At 37.1% G+C, this 12,194-nt stretch overlaps 1 protein-coding gene across 16 annotated transcripts in view; it reads right to left on the bottom strand.

The window, feature by feature from the left end:
* Nucleotides 1-2,183: 2,183 nt before the first annotated feature.
* Nucleotides 2,184-12,194, bottom strand: part of PWWP3B (PWWP domain containing 3B) — a 65,670-nt gene continuing 55,659 nt past the window's right edge. For 9 of the 16 annotated variants that reach the window (XR_015158430.1, XR_015158426.1, XR_015158429.1 and 6 more), the window contains one exon: nucleotides 3,880-4,704. The gene's annotated coding sequence lies outside the window, so the exon portion shown is untranslated. Of the gene's footprint in view, nucleotides 4,705-12,194 lie in introns of all 16 variants that reach the window. The other 7 variants (XR_015158419.1, XR_015158422.1, XR_015158421.1 and 4 more) reach the window with 3 other exon arrangements.

The raw sequence follows: 12,194 nt of genomic DNA, 5'->3' as shown, positions 1-12,194 counted from the left end.
AATTAGATCAGTTATTTGATAGTCTTGTCTAAATCTTATTCAAACTTACTATTTATAAGTTATTCAGAAAATAGTGTTAGAACATCTAACTACAAATGCCTAATTTTCTATTTCTTCTTTAATTTCCTTCTTTTTTATTTCAGTTATTTTGAAGCTCAGTTAAGCACATATCTGGGCTTCCCAGGTGACGCTAGTGGTAAAAGATCTGCCCTCCAAGCCGGAAGATGAAAAAGAGTCATGTTTGATCCTTGGAGTAGGAAATGGCCACCCACTCCAGTATTCTTGCCCAGAAAATTTCATGGACAGAGAAGCCCTGGGCTGCAGAGTCAGACTGAGCACACATGCAAGGCACATATCCATTTGGGATTTTCAATCCTTCAATTGAATCCTTTAGCATTGTTATACCCTTCTTCATCCCTTAAATGAACCTTGTTTTGAAATATAATTTTTACCATAGTAATATATCCACTCCAGCATTATGTTTAATGTTTGCATGGTTTGTCTTTTTCCATTATTTTACTTTATTAAATGGATGTATGAGGATATGTTTGACATAAAACATGCTGTTACACATTTAAACTATACAGTACAGTTTTCAACATATATGTGTGTGTGCGCTCAGTCACTTAGTTTTGTCTGGCTCTCTCAGACCCCATGGAATGTAGCCCACTAGGTTCTTCTGTCCATGGAATTTTCAAGCAAGAATACTGGAGTGGGTTGCCATGCCCTCCTCCAGGGGATCTTCCAGACCCAGGGGTCTAACCCATGTTTCCTGCTGTAGGTGCATTCTTTACTGCTGAGCCACCCAGGAAGCCTTTTGACATATATATGAGCTCATAAAACTCTCTCCACTCTCAAGATGATGACATTTCATTTCATTGATTCCTAGAAGCTTCTTCATTCCTCTGATAATCCTTTCTTGTTCTCTCTGCACCCTCCCTCCTGTTCCATGGTTACTCACAGGTCTTGAATTTTGTATGATTTCATACTAATGCAATAATGCAGTGTGTGCATATGTTTTGGTGGTCTTGTTTCACTATGATAATTGTTTTGAGATTCATGTATATTGTAGCATATATTACTAACTCATTTCTATTACTGATATATTTCTATAGATATCTGGATAGATAGGTATAGAGATGTAGCTGTAGGTATAGATGTAGGTGTGTGTGCATGCTCAGTCGCTTCAGTCGGGTCCGACTCTTTGTGACCCTATGGACTATAGCCCGCTAGACTCCTCTGTCCATGGGAGTCTCCAGGCAAGAATACTGCAGTGGGTTGCCATGAGCTCCCCCAAGGGATCTTCTTGACCCAGGGATCTAACCTGAGTCTAGGTGCATCTCCTGTATTGCAGTTGGAATCTTTACTGCTGAGCCACTGGGGAAGCTGAGGTAAAGGGATAGGTATCGATATATTACAGTTTGTAGTTTATTTTTAAAATTGAAGTATAGTTGATTTACAGTGTTGTGTTAACTACTGCTGTGCAGCAAAGTGATTCAGATATATACCTATATACATTAATTTTAAAAAATATTATTTTCCATTATGGTCTATCACAGGATATTGAATATAGTTCCCTGTGATACACAGTAGGAATTTGTTCTTTATCAATTCTATGTATAATAGTTTGCATCTGATAATCCCAGCGTTTCATTCCACCCCTCTCCCACCACCCTCCTCCTTGGCAATACCAGTCTGTTCTCTATATCCCAATTCTGTTTCATAGATAAGTTCATTTCTTCATTTGTGTCATATTTTAGAATCCACATATAAGTGATATCATATGGTATTTGTTTTTCTCTTTCTGACTTACTTCACTTAGTGTGATAGTCTCTAGTTACATCCATGTTTCTGTAAATGGCATTATTTTTATGGCCAAGTAGTATTCCATTGTATATATGTAACACATCTTCTTTATCTATTCATCTGTTGATGGACAATTAGGTTGTTTCCTTGTCTTGGTTATTGTGAATAGTGGTGCTATATTTATTTACTTCTCAGTGGACATTCGAAATGTTCCTGTTTACAGTATTTTTTACTAATTCAAATTAAATTGCTATGAACATTCATGCGCATATCTTCTATGGATGTACTGTTTCATTTCTCTTGGGAAATATCTAAGAGTGAAATGTCTAGATAATATGATAGGCACGTGTTTAATTATTAAAGAAATGGCCAACCTGTTTTTTTTTTCCAAGCAGTCATGTTTATTTATAACCCTGTGATCAGAAAGAGGCCAATTAGAAGCCTTTGAGAGAGGTTGAAATCAAAGGAAAAGAAAAATATTAAAAAATACAAAAAACACCTACCACAAAAACATAACATTTGTATTTATACATAACCATTCATTTCATATAGATGTCTCTGGTGATACTAGTGATAAAGGACCCACCTGCCCACTAATGCAGGAGATGCAAGAGAAGTGGGTTTGATCCCTGGGTCAGGAAGATCCCCTGGAGGAGGGCATGGCAACACACTCCAATATTCTTGCCTGGAAAATTCCATGGACAGAGGAGCCTGGTGGGCTACAGTTCATGGGTTCACAATGAATCAGACGTGACTGACCACAACAGCAATAGAGGAATAACAAAAAATGGGAGGTAAGAAGCAAATGCCCCATTCACCACTCAGCTGGCACAGAAGACCATAAAGCCAGCTGACAAACATTTTCCATAGCATCAATCCCTTAGAATTCTTTCTTCCTCTTTATTTTTATCAATATATAGTTGATGTACAACATTATGTAAGTTACAGATGTACAGCATAGTGATTCAATATTTTCATAGATTATACTGCATTTATATTTATTATTAAATATTTGCTATATTATCTGTGATGTATAATATATCCTTGTAGTTTATTTATTTTATATATAACAGTTTGTACCTCTTAATCCTCCACCCCTATCTTGTCCCTTACCCTTTCCTTCCCCACTGATAACCACTGCTTTGTTCTCTACATCTGTGAACAGATATCCATTTGCTTTTTGTTACATTCACTAACTTGTTTTACTTTTTAGATTCCACACATGATATTACATGGTATTTCTCTCTGTGTGTCTGAATTATTACACTTTAGCATAAAACTCTCCAAGTCAATCCACATTGTTACAAATGGCAAAATTTCATTCTTTTTATGGCTGAATAGTATTCAATTATATATATACATATATATGTATATGTATATATATATATAATTTTATTTATCCATTCATCTTTTGATGGACACTTAGATTGTTTCCATATCTTGACAATAATAAAGATGCTGCTATGAACACTGGGGATGCATGTATCTTTTTGAATTAATGTTTTTTTTTTCAGATATATACAGAGGAGTAGAATTGCTGGGTCATTTGGTGGTTCTATGTTTAGTTTTTTAAGGAACCTCCATATTGTTCTCCACAGTGGCTATACCAATTTACATTCCTATCAACAGTGAGTCAGTGCTCTCTTTTCTCTACATTCTCAGAGACATTTGTTACTTGTGGTCTACCAAACTGTTTTTTAATGTGTCTGTGACATTTCATATTCCCACCAGTAGTGTATGACAGTTCCAGTCTTTCTACATCCCATTCAATACTTCTGTACATCCCATCCAGTACTTAGTGTGGTTAATATTTTTAATTTTATTCATTCTAAAATGTGTGTGATGCTAACACATTGTGGTTTTAATTTGAATTTTCCTGATAATTAATAGTGTTAAACATCTTTTGATGTACTAATTTGTGATTCCTATATATTCTTTAACAAAATGTCTGTTAAAATTCTTTTCCCATCTGATGTTTAATGTTTATTATCATATTATTGAGTTTTGTGATTTTATGTTGGTTTGTTTATTTGCTTCCTGAGTTCTGAGTTTGTGTGTGTGTGTGTGTGTATTCTGGATACATGTCCTTTATCAGGTGTGGTATGAAAATATTTTCTCTCTGTAGCTTATTTTTTTTCACTCTCTTAACAGTGTTTTTCAAGGAGAATAGCTTTAATTTTGATAATGTCAAGTTGTCATGGATCATGTTTTTGGTGTCATATCTAAGACGTCTTTGCCTCCCTGAAGGTCATAAAATTTTTTCCCTATATTTTATTTCAGATGCTTTACAGTTTCAGATTTTGTATTTAATTTAATGATGCATTTTGAAAAAAAATGTATGTAATGTGAAATGTGGGCTTCCCAGGTGTCTCGGATGGTAAAGAATCTGACTGCAATGCAGGACACACAGGTTCGATCCCTGGGTTGGGAAGATCCTCTGGAGGAAGGCGTGGCAACCCACTCCAGTATTCTTGCCTGGGAAATCCCATGGACAGAGGAGCCCGCAGTCCATGTGTTTGCAAGAAAGTTGGACACAACTTAGCAATGAGAGGTGCTAACAATGAGAGGTGTATTTCAAAGAAAGGAAGGAAAGGCTATATCGGTAATCTCAATGAATGTTAGACATTTTTCATCCAACTATTTTAATCTCTCTAAACTCTCACTTTCTACACCACAGTACTCACTTTCAGAGTGTATTACATTCAAGACAGAGAGTACAAGAAGTAAAAAATATGTTAAACTCACTGTCAGTTCCCTGATATTTTGAATTTGGTTGTCCTTTCTCAACTTGCCCGCTGCTATTTATATTTCAAAGTCCTCAGCTTCTCCACTCATTCTTTCCCAGCTGTAGCTGTATTCAGTGGCAGAGATGGGTGGCATGTTTTCATTTTGTATTACCTGAAATCAGAATCAACATTCCCGTTTCCATATGTTTCTACCACTATGTTCACCTCGCAAGCACAAGCATAGCTTACAAAACAACTCCCTGTTCTTCGGTGGACTAAATATAAATGTTGATCAGTCCAGAAGTCAATAGCCAACTCTTGCTTTGGATGCCAGAAGCACCAAAAAGTAAAGATGCATAAAATATACTCTATTGTTCAATGAATAAGCCCTATATACATGAAAGAAAAGTGAAAGTGTTATTTGCTCAGTCGTGTCTGACTCTTTGTGATTCCATGGACTGTAGCCCACCAGGCTCCTCTGTCCATGGGATTTTTCAGGCAAGAATACTGGAGTGGGTTGCCATTGCCATTTACTCCTGACCCAGGGACTGAACCCGGGTCTCTTGTGTCTCCTGCACTGCAGTCAGATTCTTTACTTTCTGAGCCACCAGGGAAGCTCCAATAATACAATGAAAGAATTCTGTTTCTCACAAGTGTGCACACAAAACTGTCCCTTGTTGTTGTTGTTTTTTTAAATGTACATTTTACTCTGCTAAGTAGTTCAATTGCATACGTATCTGCTGGACTCTCAATCTGGATAAACAGAATGCCTTCTCATTGCATACCATTTGTGCCAATAACTTACCCCAAACTTCTCAATTTCAAGGGAGGATTTTTTTAAACTTCTCATTTAGTATAATATTTCCTTTTATCCTAAAATTCCAAATATAATTGAATTTTCTCTTTTAACACAAAGACAGGTTTATATAAAGATGATATATAAATACATCTGAAGACAATTGCTTTTGAAAAATATTCTGGGATTAGAAGTATCTCAGACTGTAGCCCGAGTTCTATATTGCTCACCCAGGAACAGAAGTGACAAAGGTCTTTCAAGAACAATCTCACAGAAAAAAAAAATGTATTCTCAGTGTCTAGTACAATGATTTTTAAATTTGAAGCTTGAAATATCTTCCAAAGTTCCTGAAATGGAAGAGTCCACAAAAAATATTACCACTTTTATCTTCCTGCTAATTATTTATATTTATATTAAGCCATCCCGATTATTTATATTTATATTAAGTCATCCTGGAAAACTCATGAGATTTGAACGGCTTTATTCTTCTTTTTGAGGTTAATACAGCAGATGTGTTAAGCACTTTTTAAATGTTTCCTAATTAGAATCAATAAAAAAATAAGACTTGGGTGACAGAGAATAGTCAAAATGAAAGTCGCTCATTTATGCCTGATTCTTTGTAACCCCATGGACTATACAGTCTTTGGAATTCTCTAGGCCAGAATACTGGAGTGGGTAGCCTTTCCCTTTTCCAGGGGATCTCCCCAACTCAGGGATAGAACCCAGGTCTCCCACATTGCAGGCAGATTCTTTACCAGCTGAGCCACAAGGGAAGTCTACACAGTGAGGTGAACATCAAAATGTTAGCTTTATTCCTGAGACTTAACCTAAGTGTTTGCAAATAATTCCCCCATTGAGCTAGACAAATTTAGTGACCCAGTCTCTGTTACTGCTAGAAAATTGCTGCCTTCCTCAACTCCTAGCACCACAGAACAAGTCCATTTTAACTTACAGCATAAAGAAAGCCAGACTGAATCCTCATTGTAGACAGTAAGATCCAAAGACAGAAGACAAGACTGACCTAGGAACTCAATTTCTTCTCCCAAGCTCATCAATCATCCTCCCCAAGGGAGGGAAGCTTAGGGAGAGAGATCAGGAGTGCAATTGTGAAATCTTTCAATGTGGAAACAAGTAGCCAGGGAAATGGAGGACCTTTAATCCACCTTCATTCCAATGTTTCATAAGGTCTTTGCTCTTCTAACTCACATATCTTAATCATTAATTAAACTTATGATAAGTCAAGTGTGTAGCTGCATATCCCATCACCAGATTTTATTAGAGTTGTCTTTTCACTCAGCATATGAAAACTTTTTATTAATAATTGCTGATTGAGCCCTGTGCTCCTGGTGCTATAGTTAGTAGTACCATGGATTCATTCTGGATTTTGTCTAGCCACCTGGCTACCATGCTCTCATTAGCAAGATTTCCCACACCTATAGCAGTAAATTATTCATTTACAAAGATAGTCTTTCTCTGTAGTTCTAGTTTTGCTCTCCTATTTCTCATCCTTCCTTACATCCACCTATGTTGTAATAAAGTTCATCAGAAGTTCTAATATTAGATCACATTTAGATAGACCAATAATAAAATGACCAGAATGTAGAGATGCCCTGAATTTGAAAACAAACAAAAAACCCTCTCCTTTTCCTTTATGAATTTCCCATAAATAAACTCCAAAAAATTTAATAAAAATTAATTTGCTCCTGTGTCAAATTAAATTAAAATCCAAGGATTTGGGGAGCTTCCCAGGTGGTGCTAGTGGTAAAGAACACATCTACCAACACAGGAGATGGAAGAGATACAGGTTCAAGCCCTGGATCAGGAAGATCCCCTGGAGGAGGGCATGCAACCCACTCCAGTATTCTTGCCTGGAGAATCCCACGGACAGAGGAGCCTGGCAGGCTATAGTCCATAGGGTCACAAAGAGTTGTACACGGCTGAAATGACTTAGTATGCATGCACTAAGATCTTACACTCTTCCATCATATTTTACTTTCTATTTAACTTTTGCCAAAGGTGTTCCCGATGCTTGGATAATGCTGGGCTTATGTCAAAAGCTCCATCCTCCGATATATCTCATTGGAATGAGTATAGTGCTTTTTTTTAAAATCACTCTATTGAGATACAATTTACATAAAAAGCTTTACATTTTCCACCTATACAACTTTGAATATGGAGGTAAGTATACAGCCATGAAAACATGGCCACTATCTGTTATAAATATATCCATCACCTCCAAAAGTTTTTTCCTGTCTTCTTTATTACTATCATTTTGTGATAAAAATACTTAACATATGATCTAGCCTCTTAGCAAAATTTTCAGTATTAAATGTATTATTAGCTACAGGAACTATGCTCTATGGTAGACCTCTAGGACTTATTCATCTTGCATAACTGTTTGTACCTTTTGGTTAATACCTTTCTGTTGGTAAAGTATTTTTAAGCCTCAGAAATCACAGGAGTTGAATGACAGGTTTCTCAGGAGCTTCACTTTTTGAAAAAAGTACAAATAAAGAGCAGATCTCAAGAGACATGATTTCCATTTCCTTCATTTAACAAATATTTTGAGGGTACCTCTTATGTGCCAGGCACTGCTCAGAGCATTAGATATTAAGCAGAAATAAAAGAGCAAAAATTCCTTTGAAGCTGGTCCTGAAGCTGACATTCAAGCTCATAATAAGTATAAGTAGAATACAGAAGCAAATTCCAGATTTTTAAAGCAATTATGCCATGGAAAATTATGTTCCCATAGCACAGTACATGATGTTGCCAAGGACCATAGCAACAACTGAGTGGTACTTGATGAAAAGAGGGGACACGGACAAAGTCTTAGCTTCAGTACTGCCAATCATTTATGTGACCTGTTTAGATGATAAAGCCAAATTGTAAATTCAATGAAAGAAATGTCCTTTTAAGAAGGAAATATGAAAAAAAAGTCAATATGGAACCATATTATTTAAACATCTGTGGTTGGTTAGGAAAGATCTACTCATGAATACTGAATTCTGACTCCTCTATTAGAGGTGTCATTTGAAACACTGTTATCTTCTAAGATTAGAAATTTAGAGTTATTGGCAGCCTCAATGACAAGTTCTTACCTGAAGTGCATGTCTTTGTTATTAAGTATATTTACGTCTTCTTAATTTCCATTTCTACTCCATGTTTCTCATATGACGATACATAGTGCATGTGAGTTTTGTTTAGTGACATAGTTTCTAGGCTCTTTCAGAGTGTACATTTTTATTCTATGTCATAATAGATCATAAACTCCTTATTATCTAACTCACTTAAATTGAAGAAAGTAGGGAAAAACCACTAGACCATTCAGGTACGACCTAAGTCAAATCCTTTATGATTATACAGTGGAAGTGACAAATAGTTTCAAGGGATTAGATCTGATAGAAAGAGTTCCTGAAGAACTATGGACGGAGGTCCATGACATTATACAGGAGACAGGGATTAAGACCGTCACCAAGAAAAAGAAATGCTAAAAAGCAAAATGGTTGTCAGAGGAGGTCTTACAAATAGCTGTGAAAAGAAGAGAAATGAAAAACAAAGGAGAAAAGGAAAGATACACCCATTTGAATGCTGAGTTCCAAAGAATAGCAAGGAGAGATAAGAAAGCTTTCCTTAGTGATCAGTGGAAAGAAATAGAGGAAAACAATAGAATGGGAAAGACTAGAGATATCTTCAAGAAAATTAGAGATATCAAGGGAACGTTTCATGCAAAGATGGGCACAATAAAGGACAGAATGGTATGGACCTAACAGAAGCAGAAGGTATTAAGAAGAGGTGGCAAGAATACACAGAAGAACTATACAAAAAAGATCTTCATGACCCAGATAATCACGATGGTGTGATCACTCACCTAGAGCCAGACATCCTGGAGTGTGAAGTCAGGTGGGCCTTAAGGAGCATCACTGCGAGCAAAGCTAGTGGAGATGATGGAATTCCAACTGATTATTTCAAATCTTAAAAGATGATGCTGTGAAAGTGCTACACTCAATATGCTAGCAAATTTGGAAAACCCAGCAGTGGCCACAGGACTGGAAAAGGTCAGTTTTCATTCCAATCCCAAAGAAAAGCAATGCTCAAACTACTGCACAATTGCACTCATCTCACATGCTAGCAAAGTAATGCTCAAAATTCTCCAAGAGAGGCTTCAACATTACGTGAACCATGAACTTCCAGATGGTCAAGCTGGATTTAGAAAAGGCAGGGTAACCAGAGATCAAAAAGCCAACATCCACTGGACCATGGAAAAAGCAAAAGAGTTCCAGAAAAACATCTACTTCTGCTTTATTGACTATGCCAAAGCCTTTGACTATGTGGATCACAAAAAACTGTGGAAAATTCTTCAAGATATGGGAATACCAGACCACCTGACCTACCTCTTGAAAAATCTGTATGCAGGTCAGGAAGCAACAGTTAGAACTGGACATGGAAAAACAGACTGTTTCCAAATCAGGAAAGGAGTACACCAAGGCTGTATATTGTCACCCTGCTTATTTAACCTATATGCAGAGTACATCATGAGAAACTCTGGGCTGGAGGAAACACAAGTTGGAATCAAGATTGCCTGGAAGAATATCAATAACCTCAGATATGCAGATGACACCACCCTTATGGAAGAAAGTGAAGAAGAACTAAAGAACCTCTTGATGAAAGTGAAAGAGGAGAGTGAAAAAGTTGGCTTCAAACTCAACATTCAGAAAACAAAGATCATGGCATCTGGTCCCATCACTTCATGGCAAATAGATGGGGAAACAGTGGAAACAGTGACAAACTTTATTTTGGGGGCTCCAAAATCACTGCAGATGGTGGCTGCAACCATGTAATTAAAAGATGCTTACTCCTTAAAAGAAAAGTTGTGACCAACTTAGACAGCATATTAAAAAGCAGAGACATTACTTTGTCAACAAAGGTCCATCAAGGTAAAGCAATGGTTTACCCAGTGGTCATGTATGGATGTGAGAGTTGGACTATAGAGAAAGCTGAGCACCAAAGAATTGATGCTTTTGAACTGTGGTGTTGGAGAAGACTCTTGAGAGTCCCTTGGACTGCAAGGAGATTCAACCAGTGCATCTTAAAGGAAATCGGTCCTGTATATTCACTGTAAGGACTGATGCTGAAGTTGAAACTCCTATACTTTGGCCACCTTATGTGAAGAACTGACTCATTTGAAAAGACCCTGATGCTGGGAAAGATTGAAGGTGGAAGGAGAAGGGGATGACAGAGAATGAGATGGTTGGATGGCATCACCAACTCAATGGACACGAGTTTGAGTAAACTCTGGGAGTTGGTGATGGACAGGAAGCCTGGCGTGCTGCAGTCCATGGGGTCGCAAAGAGTCAGACACAACTGAGTGACTGAGCTGAACTGAACTGATAATCATTGTTACCACATATTTACACAAAGGAATTGTAGAGCCATATGAAATCTGCTCAGAACAAATATTAGTTCAATAAGGTCACAGGATAAAGGACTAACATACAAAAATTAATTGTATTTTTAGATGATGACCATGGACATGCAGAAACCAAAATTGAAAGTATCAGATCAGATTAGATCAGTCGCTCAGTCGTGTCCGACTCTTTGCGACCCCATGAATCGCAGCACACCAGGCCTCCCTGTCCATCACCAACTCCCGGAGTTCACTCAGACTCACGTCCATCGAGTCAGTGATGCCATCCAGCCATCTCATGCTCTGTCGTCCCCTTCTCCTCCTGCCCCCAATCCCTCACAGCATCAGAGTCTTTTCCAATGAGTCAACTCTTCGCATGAGGTGGCCAAAGTACTGGAGTTTCAGCTCTAGCATCATTCCTTCCAAAGAACACTCAGGGCTGATCTCCTTCAGAATGGACTGGTTGGATCTCCTTGCACTCCAAGGGACTCTCAAGAGTCTTCTCCAACACCACAGTTCAAAAGCATCAATTCTTCGGGGCTCAGCCTTCTTCACAGTGGGGACATAGATACAAAGTTCAAGGTAACAGAATTGACAACCCAGAAATAGACTCATACAACTATACCCAAGTGATTTTTTACAAAGTTGCAAAACAATCCACTTTTCAGCAAGTAGCATGAAGCAAAATAAGTAAACTGTCACCTAAACATCATACTTTATTAAAAAGCTTAACCCAAAATGGAGCACAGCTTTAAATGTAAAACCTAAAACTACAAAATCTCTGGAAAAAGATAAAGCATAAGGAAAAATCTTTGAAAAATAAGGCTAAGCAGTGTTCTTAGTTCTTAAATTAACAACACAGTGAAAAAAAGGAAAAAAATGGATCAATTAGACATCATTTAAATTGAAAGATTTTGCTCTCGAAGGTCCACGTGAAGAGGATGAAAAGTAAAGCTACAAACTGGACAAATATTTGCACAGTACACATCCAACGAAGGACTAGTGTTTAGATTATATTAGTGAACTCTGAAAACTCAAGAGTAAATAGAAGCTAGAAAGTAGGCCAAAGATATGAATAGACATTTTACCAAACAGAATATACAGGTACAAAACAAGCACATAAAAATATATTCAATATATTTAAACATTGGAAAAATACAAGTTAAAACCACAATGAGATATTGCTACGTACTTAACAAGACAGGCTATAACTTCCAACATATTATTTCAAAGAACTGGTGAAAGCAGACATTATCATCTGGCTTCTGATCTCAGGGGAAAAGAGTTCAGTCTTTCATCAGATATATATTAGGTGTGTATTTTTCTTAGAAGACTTTGATCAGGTTGAGGAAGTTCTTTACTATTCTGAGATTGTTGAGTGTTTTTATCACGTTGAAAATTGTAAATATATTTTTCTACATTAGTAGAAATGATCATTTGGGGTTTTTTCCTTTATTCTATT

This window comes from Bos grunniens, chromosome X (assembly GCF_055505025.1).
Source record: "Bos grunniens cultivar Pamir isolate PY7600 chromosome X, Bosgru_T2T1.0, whole genome shotgun sequence".
In the NCBI taxonomy this organism is placed as follows: Eukaryota; Metazoa; Chordata; class Mammalia; order Artiodactyla; family Bovidae; genus Bos; species Bos grunniens.
Note: the sequence above shows the minus strand (reverse complement) of the source record. Positions and strands in the feature narration are given on the sequence as shown.